At 39.1% G+C, this 22,882-nt stretch overlaps 1 pseudogene; it reads left to right on the top strand.

The window, feature by feature from the left end:
- LOC135726934 (5S ribosomal RNA) overlaps nucleotides 1-83 on the top strand; it is a 123-nt pseudogene extending 40 nt beyond the window's left edge.
- The last annotated feature ends 22,799 nt before the right edge of the window (nucleotides 84-22,882 follow it).

The raw sequence follows: 22,882 nt of genomic DNA, 5'->3' as shown, positions 1-22,882 counted from the left end.
GATCTCGGAAGCCAAGCAGGGTCGGGCCTGGTTAGTACTTGGATGGGAGACCGCCTGGGAATGGCTCATGACCCCCGCAAGTCCCTATCCTGGGTCCCGATCACCTTGGAAAAAGCCAAGTAAACAGATCAGCAGGACGGTGGAGGGAGGAGATGTGGTGGTTTTGGGAGGGGCCAAATAGAGGGGAGTGGCTAAATGGAAAGCGAGTCCAATGTTTTCTTTCTTCAGGACATCAATACTAAGTTTATGTTCTTTTTATGGTTTTGTTTTTATGTTTTTTGTGAGTAAGACTATGAAGACTACAATCTAAATGTAAAGGTCTAAACTTGAATGTTTTAATAAGTATAATATGATGTCTGTCACGTAATGTAACAAACATAATGCTTCAATTAAAACAATAAAAAACAAGCCATGTAACAAATGTTTTTGCACATATCTATGTGAAGTATGAATTTATGCACTTTATAAATAAACGTGAAACAATGTTTGCAAGATCACTGAAAAAATCTAAGAAACTATAGTAGGCTACTTGAACAAAGTGTAATTTGCTCATATCTGAGATATTATTTACTCTATATGCCCTATTCACCCTCTAGAAAGCATGAAAAAATGTACACATAAAACGGCCTTAATGGAATTTTAGAAAAATACTTAATCTTTACCATACTGGTAAGTAATTCAGGCTCTGCTATACTCAATACAGTTTCATGTGACAGTCTTTACCTCTATTAAGTGGACAAATGGACAACAAGAGAAAGGAATCATATTTGGAAACATTCTTCTTTTATTTGTGCAACAATATATATCTACATAAATAAATAAACAACACAACAATAATAACAATAACACAGGTAACAATGTAAACAGAATAGAATTAACATTAATTATTAAGTAATTTAGCAGAAAATAGATAAATAGGTACTATAAGTTATTATTTACAGGATTCTTATTAAGATACATGTACACATTGAATTATATACAATATACATACAATCAGTGCATTCCATTAATGGAATACTTTTAAAAGTAATTTTCCCCAATACTGTGTACAATATATAAAAGGGGATGAGGTAAACTAGGTCTAATCCAGGTATTGTGATTTGGGGGATGTAGTTGGCTCTCTAATTGTTATTTTTCTTCTTTTTTAGTTCCTCATCAACTACACTTTTGAAGTGTTCAAAACTGTTGAACACAACACCTTCAAAACCTGAAGTGGTGGACTTCCTAGTTGCTGGGCAATAGGTAAATATTTTTTGGCTACTTTCAGCAGCCTTGTCTTTGGATGGCGTGTATCTCTTACGCTGCCCACCACACTGGGGTACATGGCAGGCCCCACAAGGCTTTGTGGATTTATGAGGCTTTATTGGTTTGGATGTCAGCGCAGGAGGCGGTGTGAAAGGTATGACCCCTTGACTGCTGGATGCCCCACAGAGCATCATGGATGGTCCCTGTGGCTGTGCAGGAACCACTACAAGGACAGGTGCATTTGACGCTCTGGGTGGGATGTACGTGGCCACAGGGGGTTTAGGTTGAATGGGCCGGTTCGCAAACTCTTCCACATCTATCCTGCAAAAATAAATCATACATGCGATGATGAGTATAATTCATGAGAAATAATGGGTATGACTATCAATTTACATGGTTTGTTGTGTTTAAGTTTAAACCATTCAGCTGATGAATTCAGATATGTTCACATGTAAGCAATAAGGTATGAGAGGCTGTGCTGTATCGTGAATAAGTAACGGCTGAAGCACTTGCCTCAAGTACCTTATTGCTTTTATAAAACGGTTACCACACAATATTAAAGTAAAAAAAAATGTATTAGTGCAACTTTCATGAAGTTAAATCAGTAAAAGCATTTCTTCTGCTAGAAAAAAATAGTCCCTGACCGTGAACAACAATGTTCCAATATGTGTAATATGCATGAAAGCTCAAATAAAAACAACAAACTGATCTCAAACTTTGTCTCATTCTATGTTTATGTTTATACGTTTGGTTGCTAAGGGTTTTACAGCTTACCTCCGCTTCTGACCATGCCTTTTTCCAGCTGCATGACATAGGCTCTGGTACTGAACCTGAGGTCGATCTGGAGCTGGAAGGGATTCTGGCAGAGTAGGAGCTGCTGGCATTGGTTCTTCTGACAGCACTCTTTGGTGGGGTTTTACCTTTGGCATTACCGTTGCCCTGTAGTTAGCCTTCTTCTCTTCCCGTGCCATGAATGTAGAGATGGACTTGGCATTCAGATTGGGCAGAGGAATGGAGAGACCATTAAGAATGGGATCGTCTCTGACTCGGTCTACAATCCTTTTATACAGGCCCTTGATTGCATTGGTGATTTTAGTGGGGGAGGTGAGACGACTGGCAGGTGGCCGGTTTTTCAGCATCTTAATAACGAGGTAACACAGACGACTATCCTCAGTCACCTGGGCTGCCTGAGGGTACCTCATCCAAGAAAACTTTGTCTTCTGTGCGGCTCTGCTCTCAGGTGTATCAGCTCCCAAGCATCTGCCAAACAGGGTGTAACCCCACCTAGACTCATACCTTTTTACAAAGTTGGCTGCTGACCTGTCATGCTCATGCAGTGCAGCGACTGCAGTGGCAATCTTCAGCCTTAGGTCAGCTGGCACTAGGTGACGGTCACTGTCGTCTGCCAGTTCTAAAAGGAGCAGGGCCAAGGCTTCCACTTCCTCCAGCCCAGGAAGATGCAGATGGTTCTGGGTCATCAGCACATCCTGCATAGCAGGACTGTCCTCCTCCTCCACCTGTTCTGATTGAGTGAGGATGACATGTTTGTCACTGACAGCGTCCATAGGATCCTCCTCTGACTCTACACCCATGTCCACACCCTCATCTGCCAGCTTGTCCTCACTTTGTTCAGCCGTCTCCTCTTCTTCACGGGACTGCTCTTCCTCAACTGCAAATATGTAATGTACTAATCACCAGTGGGTCTAAGCAGTTACAACAACTAACAGTAGACTAATACAAAATGGCAATCCTGCAGTTCATTTGTTTCATAATATGTAAAATAAAACTACATCTTGCATGTCTTGTCATGGATAGAATATGCAACATATTTATAGGTATTTGATCACTTAGGGCCAGATTTCCTAAACAGGGCAAATTAGCATGCAACATAACTCCAAAATTGTGTGAATCATTTAAATATTCTCCTCCCAAAATGTTTGTGTCTGAAAGGGAAACTCCTAGAAATGCATATGGAATAAGATCAGTCGCAAAAAGAACCAGACCCTAACCCTTTTAGCACTAATGATCCACTGCGCGTCTTTAGTAACTCCTGACATCGCTATTTACTGCCAAAATGATGGTTTGTGCTGGTGCACGCAGTTAGTAAATCTGGCCCTTAGTATGTATTTATATTGTTATAATGCAAGATTGTGTACCTTGCTGGGCATAGTAATCCCTTGAAGTAAAGCTGGTTGACTGGCACATGGCATACTCTACTCCAAGGAGCTCCACCTCGTCTGGGTCCTTGTATACAGCAGGGTAGGGCATTGGAGCAGCAAAGTTAGGCTCGAGGACATGCTCTTTACCGAAGAGCACCTCAGCCTGCTGATTCATGCGCTGAATCTGCTGCGGGTCCGTACACCACGTCTGCCTGCCATGACCACCTGCAACACGGAGTGATTCCATGCGGTTGTTCCACTGCACAGCAAATGCAATCAGATACACCTGAAAGACATGACCATTCATGTATGATTGTACATCAGAAAGCAATTTTGATTACAAAGTGGGCATCGCCCAGCAGCATGACATACAATTAGTCTTTTTTACACAATAGGCTATTTTGTGTGTGTGCATCTCATACACCCAGTTAATGCTATGTGAACAGCATAGAGCTCACACACGCACAGAAAAAGAGGGTAGCGCAAAAGCATGGAGGATGCAGGTAAAATATGCCTATGAACAATGACGTGAAATCAATAGTTTTTTAAATATTAAAGTTTATACTTACTTGGAATGGCATAACTCCACATCTCTGTGAGGGAATGGCATTGTACAGGTGTGAGTGCAAGCCTTCCAAGGAGTTACTGCCTCGCCGACACCTGTACTTGTTCAGGGAGACCCCATTCAGCACCACAACCTTCACTGACACATACAGCTGTATGCCAGGGGGGTCCTTTAAAACATACGTTGCTTTATTATTATGGTGTCTGTGAGTTTGTATGATTTTACAATGATTAGTTCAAAATAGTGTGTTCAAAGTAGTGTTTACCCACCTGCATACAACTTAGATGCTTGCTTGCAATTGCCCAATGAGAATCCGCTGCCTGTGCTGATTTGAACAGGTGGATTCCATCAATGTCAAGGCCTGCAGGTCCCTTGAACTCCGTAATGATGGACTCAATTGCTGAAGCTGTCTCCTGTAACAATCATTCCAATTTATTTAATAGAGTTATATCGCTTAAAATGTGAAATTATTTCAATAATTAAAAGTATTTCCCAAAAAGAAATATAGTATTGTGAGAACTTAGTTAATTTAAGTGAAGTATGTTTTCAGCTTTTTATACATAAAGATTATACATGGATTAATATTACACTTTACCTCAACGCCACGGGTGATCCGTCTGACATAGGACCTGATTTGATGAGGTTTAAGGAAGGCTATCATGTCCTCGTCTGAAAGTTTGCCGTACAACTCCTGGTTGCCCTTCCTGACTGCCTGGATTAGGAGCATCATATCGCTCTTGTTGTAGGCCAGCACTGCACCTGCAAGGGCACTCATGAACACCCCATACTTGGCATGGCTCTGTTTAATGACAACAGCATCCCAGCGGTGCAGCCAGTGTCGGATGTCCAGTCTGATTACAGTGCCCTTCTGCACCCAGTCCCTGAACAGATTCTCCAGGAAGGACGAACCACTGTCACTGAGACAATACAAATTTTCAGCATGTGTTCTTTGTTTTTTTTTTTAACATTAAATGAATGACAAATATTATCAGGGTATACGTATGTGTTATTACCTACCGACAACAGTTGTTATCTGCATATATGACAGCTGGTGCAGGAGCCCTAGCTCGTTCAAAGCGGGCCATCAGACCTTTGGCCATACGTCTGTAGCACCCCTCAGACTCAGCTGCCACCACCACTGTGGTCAAAAACTGGCCCCACTCGTTCAGCACACTGGTTATATACTGCATGGTGCCCTGGCCATCACCATATATCTTCTTAAGGACCTGAAAAAACAGAAAGCAGAACATCAATTTGATAGTTTCTATCAATAACCTGTCTGCCCAATATAATTTATATGAATTACAATGCATGTACATTTTGTATCCTCCACATTTGAACGCTGAACAGTGAGGCTAAAGTCCCTTATTCAAAACAATAGGTTGGCTCAATTCATTTTTAAAGTGACTAAATAAATATTAAGTTTGCTTAACTTCATGAATTGATAGAATACACATACCTTTTTTGTGCCATCAATGCAGAGGATTTCTCCAGTCACACTGAGGATTGAGGCTCTGTACACAGACATCTTTTCCATCTCCATGATCATGTGCGCACGCCTCAGCACACGGGCACAAGGAAGGGGAGACCGGGGCAGAGGAGGGGTGTAAGTACCAGCAGCCTTGACAAAGGACAGGATGCTCTTCTGAGACGATGCAGATCCAGCTGTGTGGGCTTCATAAAGCAGAGTCTGGTACAGGTCACGGCGCTCCACATACCACTCATCATGTCCCTGCTGCAGCAGTCTCTGGACTTTGTTCATGGACACACTGTTGACCCTGTCATTCAGAAGAGTAACCACTCCTTTGTCAATAGCACGCTTCCCACACAGTATGGCAGGAAACATGCTTCTGATGGCTGGGGCCAAGTTCATCAGAATCTTGGGACTATGTGCCAGCCAAATGTACTGCTGAACATGATGACTGTCCTCATCTTCACTGTCTGCGTCACCATGTGTCTTACTCACTGCCCGCCTCATCTTTTCACAATGTGAACACTTCAGCTTCTCCGTCAACAGGGTGTAATTGTACTTCATCCCACACACTTGCCTAGCATAACTACCAAAGCCTTTCTTCTCAAGGTATTCATCTGGTGGTGCAGGGCAGTTGGAGCTAGGGCAGTGGATCTTGGCTTGCATCACACCAACTGGGCGCCAGAAGAAGACAGGGGTTGTGAAAAAGGCCATCATGTTGGGCAGTCCTCCCTTGACAGAAGTAGGAATTGGGGGTGGGTGGAACTCCATCTTCTCCTTTAAAAGCCTTCTCTCCACAATCTCTCCTTTGGCATTCTTGTACTTTGAAGGCCTCTCAAACAGACCATACGTCTCATCATATTTCAGCCACTTGATGTTAGGAGGAGCTATACCATTGGCTTGTGTAGATGGAGGTGGATGCTCCCAGTATTTCTGCCAGCCCTCTCGCAAGATGCCACTGGTTTCTGAGGCAGAGGTGTCTACAGGGGAAGAAGGTCTTCCCTGAGATGTGCTGAGGCTGTGGGAAGAGTCCTGACTCACAGCCGGTGTGAGCTCTCCCCAGGTGGTTAGTTGTGTGGAGACCGCTACCTCAGACTCTTCAAGGACAGTCTCTGTAGAAAAAATCAGACAAAATGTATTGAGCACATTGCTTAAGATGTGAATATAATGACACACAAACATTATCACAATAAACAAAGTTTGTTTCTATTTTCCATGTTATCAGATCTTATTTTAGATAACACAAATGATATTTGATATAAACATTTTAGTATAGAGCTGCTACAAAAAATATAGACAATAGTTATTTTTTTATATATTTAAACATATCACATCTACAAATTAAATTGATTTTTGTATGTGTTATCTAAATGCCAACAAAGCATTTAGACATTAAATCTGTTCCACTGAAAAAGGGCAGCTAGCTTGATAATATTCCTCACCCTGCTGAAAATTAAAGTGAAATACTAAACCTACTGTCATCATTATCAGTGCCATAAAATGTGTGATATTTCAGCAGTGTATTGAGTCAGATGTTTGAAATACATCAGTAAGAAAATGTTATATTAATTTTAAAATAAGAGTTATGGTGTGTTAAATGTTAATTACCAGCAGCTGCCAACAATTCAGCATCACTGGCATAGTCAGGATCCTGCTGGAACTTTGAAACTGTAGATTCAGCCTTCTTTCCCTTGTCTTTCCTTGACTCCTGTTCATGCAGAAAATAAAGGAATTGTAGAAAACACATAAGAAGTTGTATTGTACCACATAAGCACAAGTACTTACACTGTTACCACTTCCTATGGCTAAAACACAAGCTTTTGTGCAGAGTAAACATTGATGATTTTACTATTGAAGGTGAAATACATGTGCCTAACTGATTTACAAATGCACACATTTTTTTATAAACAAAACCATAAATATAATTTAATCTCAGTTAAAAGGTCAAAGTTACCTCCAAGCGTTTGTTAAGATGAAAGGTGACAGGCGGGAACTCTCTGGCATACTGCAGCAATCGCTCCTTTTGCCACTTAAGGAGATCATTCTGCTCACCCTTCTGGCAATATTCAGACAGCAGCCATATGACCCAGCCCACATCATTTTCAAGCAACCACCTGAAAGACTGTCCTGCATATTTGCCGAATGTAACAACTAGCTGGCCTTTCCACATTTCCCCTCCAGCTTCCTTTGCAGCAGCCTCCGCCTTTTCAGAATTCAGACAGCTGGGGTCTACTGCTTTGCTGGGGGCCATTGCCACACTCTTAGCTGCATCCGTACACTGCAGCTTGGCCTCTCCCTGTCTGTACAGACGGATGCATGGGTACAGGTGCTGTTTTTGGTGGCTGCTCAGCTGCTGTTTCAGTGAGAAGCTTTTCCCACACACTTCACACACATGCTCCTTTGGAAAATGAAGCTGCATGTGCCGAGTCAGGTTGGACTTCACAGAGAATCTCTTGTCACAAACACTGCACTTGTGTCCCTCCACATCCATGATTTCTATCTGTTGTAATAAAACAGAAACAGATTCAGATTAGTTTTTTCTTTTCAATCTGTACAGGGGACTAAACACTGGAAAACCAGGAGATGCAAAACATGTAAACAAGTAACAGTTCTGCTAATACTATTACTTAAAGTAGAACTAAAAAGGTATTTTGTAAAATAATAATCATAAAAAATACTACACAAGTACTGAGTAATCTTTATTGATTTTATCTGATTTACATTTTAATGTGATATTTCATATGATTAGCTGAAAGTTCAAAAGGTAATGGTTTTATAATTGTAGACTATATTTTTGCTTGCCTTGTGTTGTCAGTGTTTTAACATGTTATTGACTGTTAATGGCTTATCACTTACTATATGTTATTGGCTGTTAATGGCTTATAAGTTACTATGAGACAAAATAGTTTAGATTAGTGGAGATAGCCGGACAAAACAGGCCTAAACTATTTACACTATGTACAGTATGTAGTCAGTCAATTCCAACAGGAAAAACTGACAGTAGTACTAGCAATAAGTAAAATCTACCTGTATTCGGATAGTAGTTTAGTCTTAATGTCCAGCCCTGATTGTGTTTGGGTATTTCCAAAGTATTTAATTTGAGTAAAATATTACAAAGACTCGAATAACTGCAGTTTACGATACACGTTAACAGTTAACTTGGATGGGCGATCATATTTTCTCTATTAAAGCTTTTAAAACTTTAATAACTTTGTAATTACTGCACGTAAATCCACGCAAATCCATACAAAAAGCGGTTAGAAAGCATTTATATGAATATACTGGTAAATATACTGGACTTACCTCTTGTTTGCTGTAACCGATCAACTCAATCAACTGATGATGGTAGTGTTATTTACGCTTGTCACTCACATGATGCACTTAATATTCAAAGCAACGGCGCCATTTGATTGGTGGGTTGAGGAAGCGGCCTGCTCAACAGAGCTCAGTGATTGGTTGGTTGAGCAGCTCAACTTGCTCAACGGCGCTCAATGATTGGTCGGCATAGGGACTTGGAGGAGAGAACGCCTGGGAATACCTGGTGCTGTAAGCATTTAATTAATTAATTATTTATGTCATTTTTTCCCATGAATGCGTTCTTTCTGTAAGCGTTCACTGATGTCATGGCGTTGCCACATAAGTCTTGAAGTGTCTATCGAATCTAGTCGGCACTCGCTTACGGCCACACCACCCTGAGGGCGCTATTGAGCAATCAGGAAGTGAGTTGGCTGCAGTAGAGAGAGGAAGGCTCTCTCATTGTTTAATAGGATACGTTCCAACAGCTTTCAAGCTAGCAGTTATTAAACCGCTGATTAAAAAACCACAGCTTGATCAGGGAGAGCTTAATAACTTTAGACCAATCTCAAATCTCCCTTTTCTTTCGAAAATATTAGAAAAAGTAGTGGCAAGCCAGTTACGCACATTCTTGACCAATAATAGTACGTATGAAAAGTTCCAATCAGGATTCAGGCCCCACCATAGCACAGAGACAGCGTTGCTTAGAGTTACAAATGACCTCCTATTAACATCCGATCGTGGTGAAATCTCAATTCTTATATTACTAGACCTTAGCGCAGCCTTTGACACAATAGACCACACAATCTTACTCAATAGACTAGAAAACTATGTTGGTATCAGTGGTCAGGCGTTAGCCTGGTTTAGGTCGTATCTAACCAATCGCTATCACTTTGTTTATGTAAATGAGGAACAGTCATATCACTCCCTGGTTAAATATGGTGTACCGCAGGGATCAGTTTTAGGTCCTATCCTGTTCTCATTATATATGTTACCTCTAGGAGACATTATCAGGAAACATAACATAAGTTTTCACTGCTATGCGGATGATACCCAGCTTTACATTTCCTCACATCCCAGCGAAACCCACACGTTTTCTAAGCTAACAGACTGCATTAGCGATGTTAGTGACTGGATGGCATATAACTTTCTTAAGCTCAACTCCAATAAGACAGAGATGCTTATTATTGAACCGAATCGCTACAAACATAATATGTCAGATTACAAGTTGCACATAGATGGCTGCACTGTGGTACCATCTTCCTCGGTTAGGAACTTAGGTGTGATGTTTGACAGCAATTTATCCTTCGATAGTCATATCGGCAACGTCTGCCGCACAGCATTCTTCCATCTTAGAAATATCTCAAAAATCCGCCATATACTGTCTACATCTGACGCAGAGAAGCTTATCCATGCTTTTATGACCTCTAGAATAGACTATTGTAACTCGCTACTTGGGGGATGCCATGCAAATCAGGTAAACAAGCTGCAGCTAATTCAAAACGCTTCTGCAAGAGTGCTTACTAGATCTAAGAAGTATGACCACATAAGTCCAATTCTAGCATCTTTACACTGGCTACCAGTTAATTATCGCATACAATTTAAAATATCACTTACCACCTACAAAGCCTTAAATGGCCTAGCACCCTCATATCTTAGAGAATTACTATCAGAATACAATCCATCACGTGCACTGCGTTCGCAAAACTCTGGTCTCTTAGTTATCCCTAAAATATCAAAAGTGTCTAAAAGTGGAAGATCCTTTTCCTACTTAGCCCCTAAGCTCTGGAATGATTTACCAACCGTTGTCCGAGAATCAGACACAATAGATACCTTTAAATCTAGACTTAAAACTTTTCTCTTTAACAAGGCATTCACATAATTTGTTTTAGTAATGGTACTCATCTCACAATAGATAGCTTGTACAACCTGATAAATAAATAAACTAAATCCTCATTTTCGTCAACATTTCAAAGCATGGTAAATGCTATTAATAAACTTAAGAAAATGTTTAATCTCTCCTTACTTGTTTACATATTTGCAGCAAACCATGGGCCAAGGCATAAACTTTCAAAAACAAATTTCACGTATAAAATAGAAAAGGCTACATATAAGGAAAAGAAACGCTACTTTGTGCACATACAAACCACAATACAAGGCCAAAACTTCAACACTAGACCAATAAAACCCCGAATCGGGCCATTAATTGCCAAGCGCAGAGGAGTGATTGAAAATTATGTATGGAATTATGTTATCACTTGTTCGGCCCTCCACCTGAGGTTTCTGAGTCGAGTAGGGGAGTACTGTGAAGCCTAGACAGGCATCAGGGAGATGACTGGCGCAGTCACGTCCCCGTCTCCCCTTTACTCCCTTGCTCGTCCGGATTTTAATAAAGCTCGGTGGGTATAGATTTGTGGTGTTAAGCCCACTAGTCGGGGGCGGGACTTCAGTCCTTAAAAGGGCGTCACTGCATCCATTTCCTAAAAACATTCGCCGTCCCGTGCATTTTTCTCGTTCTCCCTAAACCGAACTGTGCAGAGTCTGTCACTGGGATGACATATCTTCAATACGTATATGTATGTGTGTGTGTATGTATGTATGTATGTATGTATGTATAAGTATATATATATATATATATATATATATATATATATATATATATATATGTTTGTTTATATGTACATGTGTATACATATGAATGGCCCCTACGCTAATTGGGTTTTGTTTTTCTTTCTTCATGTCTCGTCCTCGTCTCCGAGGACACTTGAGACAAACAGACCCAGTTCCGGTAAATGTGAAAGTTGGCACACCTCTGACTCACCGGCAGACCGTCAACGTGATGCCCAGCTGATGCATGACCAACGACCACCAGCAGAACCCGCTTTACCTCCGCCTAATCTCCTTAATCGTTTCAATGTATATATAAATATATCTCCCAAGGGTTTTTTCCTCCTAAGACTTTTTTTTACTTCCCCTGCTGAGTCTGGGGTTTTTTTTCTCATAGGGGGTTTTTCAACCCGGGGAGGCAGCCTTCTTGGGCTTTACTTAGCACCCTCTTCTTTACGTTACATTAGCAATACGCACGCTTATAATGTTGATTCATAGCCGCAGCAAATTTAGCTGCTATCGTGTATTATGTTGTGCTATCTGTCGTTTTTTTAAGCTTTCCACTGCTTCTATTACTGTAAAGCTGCTTTGAAACAATCACAAATTGTGAAAAGCGCTATATAAATAAAATTGAATTGAATTGAATTGAATTGTTTATGTTTGTTAGCGTTTGTAGTTTTTTTTTATATCGATTGAGTTTTGTTTGTTAGTGATTTTTTTGTTTTGTTTAAACCACCTAACAGCAGCTTTTGGCTGGCTGGAGGGTGGTTAAATCGTGATTTTTCGTGGTTTTGTTTGTTTGTTTTTGTTTTTCGTGTTTGTTTTTCATTTGAAATGGACGGACCTACGGCTAATGACCTGGAAATGGCGGCGGGGAAACGAAACGGCAATGACACTGGACCTGAACATCGACCACGAGCTGGAAACCAAAAGGATTCAGTTGTTAGGAATTTTGAGCAAAGGAAATACATGAAGGAAGCAACAGTGATTGTAAATGTGGACAATGCTAATGGAGTAAAGGCGGAGGATATAATTAAAGTGATAGCAGAGAAAATTGGAGAAGGAAACGTTCTGGCAGTAAGACCAAGACAAAATAAGGAATATGAACTGACCCTGGAGAAGGAGGAAATGTGTGATGAGTTAATGGATGGACTAATGATAAAAGGAACAAACTGTGAGGTGAGGAGATTACAAATCAGAGAATATGTCGTTTCCTTCATGCATTTGCCTGTTTACCTGGAGGATAACGAAATTTTAGAAAAATTGCAAGGTTGGGGCGTTTTGCCAATATCAAAAATTAAAAGAAGGCTGTATCCGGGCACTGGAATCGAGGACGGGACAAGGTTTGCGAGAGTGAGGTTCCCCAAGGAAGTGGTTTCACTCCCATACAGCACGAAGCTGGAAACAGCGGAAGGGCCGCAATATTTTAGGGTGATGCACAGCCATCAGGTGAAAACCTGTCGGCTGTGCATGAGCCCAGACCATCTAATGAAAGATTGCCCTGATTTTAAGTGCTACAAATGTGAGGAGAGGGGACATTTCGCAAGGGACTGTAACACTGTTAAGTGCCCGGACTGCCAAGACTATTTAAATAAATGTGAGTGTTGGATGGATGGAGGAGAAGGAGGATCACAAAAACAGGTGGACAGGTGAAGGGAACGATGGAGAAGAAAATGAAAATGAAGAACAACAACACACTGATGGAGCAAATGAAATGGAAAAGGGAATAACCATAGAGGAACAGACAACAGAGGACATAGAAGTGGAAAATGAGAAGGACAATTCACAAGGAGATGATGGTACATGGACACCAATTGAAATTTCTGCAAGTTTTACAAGTCTTTTAGATACGATGGACAAAGAAGGACAAAATGAGATAGTAGAGAGCAGCGGGATTGACAATAAAGAAATGGAAGAAGCAGCAGTATTGGAGAAAAGCAGAGACGGAAGAGCACAAACAAGAAGAAGAGCATTAAAGGTAACACCAAATGTACAGTTTGCTAGGAAAAAAGTGATGAAAAAAGGACAAAAGAAATGTGTAAATAGGTATGAAGTTTTAAAGGGCCTGGAGGAGATGAAGTGAGACAATGGTTTTTAGGTATTTAATTTTTCTTTTAATGGTTTTAAGTTGTGTGACTTTTAATGCAAGAGGACTGCTGGACGTGAGAAAATTTGAAAAAGTAATTGAAAGATGTAAACATGAAGATATCATTGCACTACAAGAAACGAACTGGAAAGAGAATGTGATGAAGGATTTTCAAAGGAGATGGGCTGGAGGAATTTTATATAACAATGGTAATGGAAGATTTGGAAGAGGAGTTGCTTTTTTAATGAAAGAGGAGGTTTTTAAAAGAAGCAAAATTGTATTTAAAGACAATATAGGAAAATGTATGATTGTAGAGACAAAATATGACGAAAAGGAAATGGTTATAATAAATGTACATGCACCAACAGAAGAGAAGGAAAAAAAAGATTTTTTTATGTTTTAAGAGGTTTTTTAAAGAAATATAAAGAAATTGTAATGATGGGGGATTTTAATACAGTTTTTAGTAAACAAGATATGGCAGAGGGAATGGTTTTTAAAAGTGATGCGGGGAGAAAAGAATTAAAGTTTTTAATGGAAGAAAATAAAATGATTGATGTATGGAGAGAAAGGAACGAAACAAAAAAAGAGTTTTCAAGACGACAAATAGTGGGACAGTTTGTGTGCAAAACAAGAATTGATTTTATTTTATGTAATAGGAATGTGGAAAATTTTATTGAAAAGATTAAGTATGAAGAAACAAGTTTAAGTGATCATAAGTTCTTATTTTTTAAAATTAATTTGGACAAAATACAAAGAGGGCCAGGGGTATGGGTTTTAAATACAGAGATTCTTAAAAATAAAGATTATGTTTCAGAAATCAAACAAATTATAGAAAGAGAAAAGGAAAGTAAAATGTATGAAGAGAGTAAGACAATATGGTGGGAAAACGTAAAGTTTTTAATAAAAAAATTCTCAATTAAATACTGTAGCCTAATACAGAAATGTAAGAGTTATAAGAAAAAAGAAATGAAAACAGACTTAGAAAAAGAACTAGCTAAAGAAAACAAAGACATACAAAAGATAAGAGAAATTGAGGAAAGATTAAAGGAAATAGAGGAAAAAGAATATGAAGGAGCAAGATTAAGAAGTAAAGCAAAATATATTGTGGAGGGTGAGAAATGTACAAAGTTTTATTTTGACCTAGAGAAAAAGAAAGGAAAAGCAGAGATTGTAAAGGAGATAAGAGGGAAAAATGGGGAAATCGTACAAGGAAATGAAAATATTCTAAAAGAAATTAAGGCCTTTTATGAGGACCTTTTCAGTACTCAAGGTGAAGAGGAGAAAGAAAAAAAAACAATTATTAAATCTAATAAAAGCAAAATTAAGTAAAGAAGATAAAGATGTATGTGACCATGATTTCAGAGAAGAAGAGATTGAACAAGCAATAGATCAACTAAACAGAAAGAAGAGTCCGGGAATAGATGGTTTGGGGATTGAATTTTACAAATGTTTTAAAGGGGTTTTAACAAAGATTTTAAAGGAGGTTTTTAAGGAAATTTTTGAAAAAGAGGAAGTAAATGAAAGGATGAGAATAGGTTTGATGAAAATTATATATAAAAGCAAAGGGGAGAGGGTAGACTTAAAGAACTATAGACCAATTTCAATGTTGAACACAGATTTTAAAATTATAGCAAAGGTTTTAGCAAATAGACTGAAGGAAGTGATGCCAACTATAATAAAAACAAATCAAGCATATGCAGTCAAAGGAAGAGACATAGCTGACATAACAATGAGTATAAGGGACATGATATGGTACATAAAACAAGAAAATAAGGATGGGTACATAATCAGTTTAGATTTTGAAAAAGCTTTTGATAGGGTGGAACATGGTTTTTTATTTGATGTTTTAAAGAGTTTTGGTTTTGGGAAGAATTTTATCAAATGGATTAAAATCTTATACAAGGGGGCTTTGACAAAAATTAAATGCAATGGGTTTTTAACTGAATGTTTTAAAATTACGAGATCAATACGGCAAGGTTGTCCACTCTCGGCACTGTTATATTCACTTGTATCAGAACCACTGGGATTAGCTATAAAGGAAAATACAAAAATAACAGGAATTGAGATTGAGGGAATTATGTCTGAAGGGAAAGTTTTTCAGTATGCAGATGACACAACAATAATTGTAAATAGGAAAGAAAGTGTACAAGAGGCCATGAATGTTGTCAAGAAATTTTGTAAAGCATCAGGAGGTAAAGTTAATGAGGATAAAACAGTGTACATGAGGTTTGGCAAAGCTGTGCCTTTAAATGATTATTTTAATTTTAAAGAGGTAGAAGAAATGAAAATTTTAGGACTTTTATTGGGGAAAAATGAGAAAAAAACAAGAGATGAAATGTGGGAACAACTGATATCAGGAATAGAAAGAAAAATAAACTTTTGGAAATTAAGAACTTTAAGCTTGAAGGGGAAGGTTTTAACTTTGAATGTTTTAATGGTTTCTAAATTGTGGTATGTTTTATACTTATCTGAAATGCCAATATGGATAGAAAAGAGGTTGAAGAAATGTTTTCTTGATTTTATTTGGAACGGCAAACCGCCAAGAATAGCTTACAACACGATTTTAGGGGATATAGAAAAAGGCGGTCTAGGATTAATGGATGTAGAACAAAGGAAAAACAGTCTAAGAGTAAAAGCAGTTAAAAAGTATTTACAAGAAGAAAACAAGGCAGAATGGAAGAAAACAATGAAATATTTTTTAAACAGATGTGAAAATTTTAACATGGAGGATGGAATTTTATGGATGAAAACGAAAAATTGGATGACAGAGAGAATACCTGGATTTTATAGAGAATTGCTTAGTGCTTGGGGGAAGTTTTTAACAAATATTGAATATGACCCACGAGGAAGAGAAAACATTTTAAATCAACCTCTGTTCTTGAACAACAAGGTTTTAAAACAAGACAAAGTCATTTATTTTAAGAAATGGATGGAAGTGGGAATAACTAAAGTAAAAGATGTAATTTATGAAGTGAAAGAAGGTTTCTTACCTGTACAATGTGTGTATGATGCAATGGATGAGGCAAAAGAGGAATACAGCAAACAAGAAATTATAAACAAGTATGAAGTAATTAAACAAGCTATACCCAAAGAGTGGATTAAAAGAATAGAAAATATGGAAAAGGAAAAAGAACAGAAAGACATTCAAGTGATTTTGGATGAAAAAGTATACACTCTCAAAGAATGCAGTATTAAGATGTTTTATTGCTTTTTCAGAGACAGTGTTTTTAAAGAACCTATTGTAAATCGCTTCTGGCTACATAAATTTGTGAATTTAAAACAGGAAGATATATGGAGAAACATGAGGGGAAGATGTGTAGAAACAAGACTGGAGTCCTTGGAGTACACAATAAGACATAAAGTGGTATTTACTGATGTGATTTTAAACAAAATAGGAATGGAACAAAGTGCGATGTGTAAAGTATGTCACGAAAGAGAAGAAGGAATTGTACATTTGTTTTTGAACTGCAAAGAATTGGACTCTTTTTTAAACAAATGTAAAGACATAATCAAAGAATTGGACGAACAATGGAATGAGAATGAAATGGAATGGAATAGATTGGTGATGTTTGGTTGGAAAAGGAAAAGTCAAAACATGAAATTTATTAATTTATGTGTAATGTTAATGAAAAGTGCAATATGGGAACGACGAACTGCAGCAAAAAAAGAAAAAATTGTAATTGATGTATGGACTGTTTTTAAAAGAAAAACTGAAATGTACATGGAAAGATTGTATGCCTATTTTAAACATGAGAATATGTTAGAAGCTTTTTACAATGTTTTTACGCCCAAGGTTTGCAGTATTTTAGAGGGTTTAAAGTGGAGATTGCCAGATGTTACGGGACACATTTTTACATAATTTTAAAGTTTTTTTTTCTCATTGTTCTTTTATGTAACTATTTAACTTCATGGTAGTGTATATTTGATGTTTTTTTGTGTAAAACAAATGGTTTTGTATGAAATGCTTTGTAATTGTTAGAAAAATGATTCAAAATGATTAAAAAAAAAAAAAAAAAAAAAAAAAAGCACGCCCGCTCTCGTCTGATCTCGAAAGCCAAGCAGCGAAAAAAAAAAAAAAAAAAAAAAAAAAAAGCACGCCCGCTCTCGTCTGATCTCGGAAGCCAAGCAGGGTCGGGCCTGGTTAGTACTTGGATGGGAGACCGCCTGGGAATACCAGGTGCTGTAAGCATTTAATTAATTAATTATTTATGTCATTTTTTCCCATGAATGCGTCCTTTTTGTAAGCATTTACCAATGTCATGGCGTTGCCACATTAGTCTTGAAGTGTCTCTCGAATCGAGTCGTCACTCGCTTACTGCCACACCACCCTGAGCACGCCCGCTCTCGTCTGATCTCGGAAACCAAGCAGGGTCGGGACTGGTTAGTACTTGTTTAAGAAAAATGGTTTTGTGACGTCACGCTGAACAGATCGTGCATCGTAGCTCCGTCGAGTTCATCATCTAAAAGCTTTTTTTTTTTTACCATCTTATTCCTATTTATATAATATAACTTATTAGTTTTATATAGGAATACTTTACCGTGACGATTATTGAGCAGTACTACCACGTGAAACTATTTATCACTAATAAACACCCAGTGTTGTTAGCATATAGCCCGCTAGCATCCACACGGTGGAGGCTGAAGCTAGCATTTTCCGATCTAATGGCGGATTCATCTGATATATGCTTTTCTGACCTATCCTCACCTGAGCGGGAAGCTGTGGAGGAGTTGTTTCCCGGTTTTAGCAGATCCAAGGCGAGGTACAGCGCCCACTTCAGCCTGCCTTCCGACGTCCACAAGCGAGCAACAAACATGCATTCCACGCGATGCAGCTTCACGGACCGTGAACGACGTGAAAGCGATCGGGAAGCTGTGGAGGAACCGCTGCCCGGCCTTCGTAGATTCGGCAAGCCAAACATCACCCTGGCCCCAGACGTTCGCAGGCGACCGAGGCATGTCACAACCGAACACCCCACGCGATGCAGCTCCGGGGACCGCGTTCGGGTAAACGAAGACGCCATCGCCCAGCATGAAAGCGGTAAGACTCCGCTTGTTATTGTAACATGTACTACTTGCCACATGTATAGTTTAGCTTCTGCTGTTAGCATAGAGGGGTTTACATGCACTAAGTGTATTGAAGTATTAAGGTTAACTGAGAAGGTTGCTGAACTAGAATCGCGCATCCGAACGCTAGTTGAGGATAGCAAAACCGCTAATATTACTGTCGCAAATAATCTATCGAGCGAAAAGACTAATGGCTCGGTTCCGACATCAGATGCTAATATAAATATTACAAATACTGTATCGAGCGCGCATAGTGTTTATCAAAATACACATGGCTCGGTTCCGTCATCAGAGTCAAGTCGGCGGTCAAACTGGGTGACTGTTAGGCGGCATAGTCATATAAGGCGTCCTTCTAAGACCCATAACGTAACGACAATTTCTAACAGATTCGATCCCCTAAGGAGTATACCAGCTGAAACACCTTTTAAAAGTGCCCTGGTCATTGGAGATTCTATACTCAGGAACACTAACATTGAGGCACCAAACACCATAGTCGACTGTATACCGGGAGCCAGAACGTCTGACATTAGATCCAAACTTAAAGTGCTGGCTAATGCTAAGCGGAAGTTTTCTAAGATTGTTATTCACGCCGGCACGAATGACACTAGGCTCCGCCAGTCGGAAATCACCAAAGATAATATTAAGGAGATGTGTGAAATTGCAAAAACAATGTCAGACAATGTAATATGCTCTGGTCCCCTCCCCGCCTACCGGGGAGATGAAACACATAGTAGATTAGTGTCTCTCAATGAATGGATGTCAAAGTGGTGCCCTCAGCATAACGTAGGGTTTATAGACAATTGGAAGCATTTCTGGGGAAGACCATTTCTCCTAACCCGAGATGGCCTTCATCCGTCATCGGAAGGAAGTGCTATACTCACTAAAAATCTGATCAATAGTCTTAATTCTGATATAGTATGACTATCCAGGGCCCAGGTCAGGAAACAGACGGATCGGCTTAACCGTCCATCTGTTAGCTGCCGTGATATGTCAAGACCACTTATATCCCAGCACTTCGAGTCAATCTTACCGAAATATCAGCACATTTCAACTGTATCTGTTCCCCGAACAAATAAATACAGGGCACCGCTTGTTACATCTGGTACAAATCTGATTCAAATAAAATTAGAAAACAATACATTAACAGATGAATCTCGAATCTTAAAATTCGGCCTTCTTAACATTAGATCGCTTACCAATAAAGAACCTATTGTCAATGAAATAATTACAGACCAAAACTTAGATGTACTCTGTTTAACAGAAACCTGGCTTAAAGCAGACGACTACATTAGTTTAAATGAATCCACCCCACAAGACTATTATTATAAACACGAACCTCGATTAAAGGGGAGAGGGGGTGGTGTAGCTACAATATACAACACAATGTTTAAAGTAAACCAAAAATCTGAGCTAAAATTTAAATCATTTGAAGTAATGTTGTTAAATATGGAAATAACTGATCGTAACCACAAACAGCTTTCTTTTGCTTTAGCGACAATCTATAGACCACCGGGCCACCATGCAGATTTCCTTAATGAAATAGCAGATTTCCTATCTGAGCTTGTAGTCACTGTAGATAAAGCTCTTATTGTTGGTGATTTTAATGTCCATGTGGACAACCCAAAAGACGCATTAGGACGTGCGTTTATAGATGTTCTAAATTCTCTCAATATTAGACAAAACGTGACAGGGCCAACGCATACTCGTAATCACACATTAGACTTAATTCTGTCACTCGGACTCAATATTAATGACGTCGAAATATCACCTCAGAGTGATGCAGTTTCTGACCATTACCTTGTGTCATACACTGTACTTCTAGATAGGATCACTCAATCTACAACATGCTACCGACTAGCCAGAACAATAATTTCCACCACTAAAGATAGCTTTATTAGCACTCTTCCAGACCTGTCCCAAATGAAACATGTAGCAGATAACTGTGACGATCTAGATATTGAAATAGAAAACCTAAACAATGTCTGTTCTAACACATTGGATGCCGTTGCTCCCATTCGAAAAAAGAGATTCAAAGAAAAACCGCCAGCTCCATGGTATGACCATCACACAGCAGCCCTTAAAAAGGCAGCTAGAAAAATGGAAAGAAATTATAGAAGCACAAAGTTAGAAGTATGGCGCGCAGCATGGAAACAGAGTGTTAAACACTACAGACAGGCTATTAAAACCGCCAGATCTACATATCTTAGCAAGCTTATAAATGAGAATCATAATAACCCTCGTTTCCTCTTTAGCACAGTTGCGAAACTGACTAGAAACAAAGAACAAACAGAAACCAATAGTAAACTTCAACACAATAGTAACGACTTCATGAACTTCTTTTCTAACAAAATTTCGGCTATTAGGGAAAACATCGTAGCTACCCAGGCAGCCACCACTCTACCCATTAGTTCACTTAACACTAGACTACCATACGAACATCTTGATTCATTTAAACCTACTACAATAGATGAGCTCTCTAAACTAGTCACATCATCCAAATCATCGTCCTGTATATTAGACCCCGTTCCCACAAAACTACTTAAAGAAGTATTCCCTGTAGTGTCAACCCCGGTTCTAAATATCTTTAACTCATCGCTAGAAATAGGATACGTTCCAACAGCTTTCAAACTAGCAGTTATTAAACCGCTGATTAAAAAACCACAGCTTGACCAAGGAGAACTTAATAACTTTAGACCAATCTCAAATCTCCCTTTTCTTTCGAAAATATTAGAAAAGGTAGTGGCAAGCCAGTTACGCACATTCTTGACAAATAATAGTACATATGAAAAGTTCCAATCAGGATTCAGGCCCCACCATAGCACAGAGACAGCGTTGCTTAGAGTTACAAATGACCTCCTATTAACATCCGATCGTGGTGAAATCTCAATTCTTATATTACTAGACCTTAGTGCAGCATTTGACACAATAGACCACAGAATCCTACTCAATAGACTAGAAAACTATGTTGGTATCAGTGGTCAGGCGCTAGCCTGGTTTAGGTCATATCTAACCAATCGTTATCACTTTGTTTATGTAAATGAGGAAGAGTCATATCACTCCCTGGTTAAATACAGTGTACCGCAGGGATCAGTTTTAGGTCCTATCCTGTTCTCGTTATACATGTTACCCCTAGGAGACATTATCAGGAAACATAACATAAGTTTTCACTGCTATGCGGATGATACCCAGCTTTACATCTCCTCGCATCCCAGCGAAACACACACGTTTTCTAAGCTAAAAGACTGCATTAGCGATGTTAGTGACTGGATGGCACATAACTTTCTTAAGCTCAACTCCAATAAGACAGAGGAACTTATTATTGAACCAAATCGCTACAAACATAATATGTCAGATTACAAATTGCACATAGATGGCTGTACTGTGGTGCCATCTTCCACGGTTAGGAACTTAGGTGTGATGTTCGACAGCAACTTATCCTTTGATAGTCATATCGCCAACGTCTGCCGCACAGCATTCTTCCATCTTAGAAATATCTCAAAAATACGCCATATACTGTCTACATCTGACACAGAGAAGCTTATTCATGCTTTTATGACCTCTAGAATAGACTATTGTAACTCGCTACTCGGGGGATGCCATTCAAATCAGGTCAACAAGCTTCAGCTAGTTCAAAACGCTTCTGCAAGGGTACTTACTCGATCTAAGAAGTATGACCACATAAGCCCAATTCTGGCATCTTTACACTGGCTAGCACTTAAATATCGCATCCAATTTAAAATATCACTAATCACCTACAAAGCTTTAAATGGCTTAGCACCCTCATATCTTAGAGAATTACTATCAGAATACAATCCATCACGCACACTACGGTCGCAAAATTCTGGCCTATTGATTATCCCTAGACTATCAAAAGTGTCTAAAAGTGGAAGATCCTTTTCCTACTTAGCCCCTAAGCTCTGGAATGATTTACCAACCGATGTCCGAGAATCAGACACAGTCGATCATTTTAAATCTAGACTTAAAACTTTTCTCTTCAACAAAGCATTCGCATAATTTGTCTAGTAAAGGTTCTTAACTCGCAATAGTTATTTTCACGGAACAAAGCACTCACGGTCATAACACAGACCAACCAAATAAATAAATAAAAACCTTTTCTGCATGAACACTTAAAATGAATTGCATTAAATAGTTTGCCACCGTTTGCCACTGAACCTGCATTAACGACGACAGTGGGGCTTCCGGCCTTAGTCAAACGGTTTGGCACGTATGGTCGGGTTGCGATTTTGGTGCTTTCGTGTGTCTTGTGAATAGTATGCCATACAGACCCGTTTGCCACTGAACCTGCATTAACGACGACAGTGGGGCTTCCGGCCTTAGTCAAACGGGTTAACACGTATGGTCGGGTTGCGATGTTTTTGGCGTTTTCTCCT

Source organism: Paramisgurnus dabryanus, chromosome 9, assembly GCF_030506205.2.
Source record: "Paramisgurnus dabryanus chromosome 9, PD_genome_1.1, whole genome shotgun sequence".
Lineage (NCBI taxonomy): Eukaryota > Metazoa > Chordata > Actinopteri > Cypriniformes > Cobitidae > Paramisgurnus > Paramisgurnus dabryanus.
This window is presented reverse-complemented; position numbering and strand designations above follow the sequence as displayed.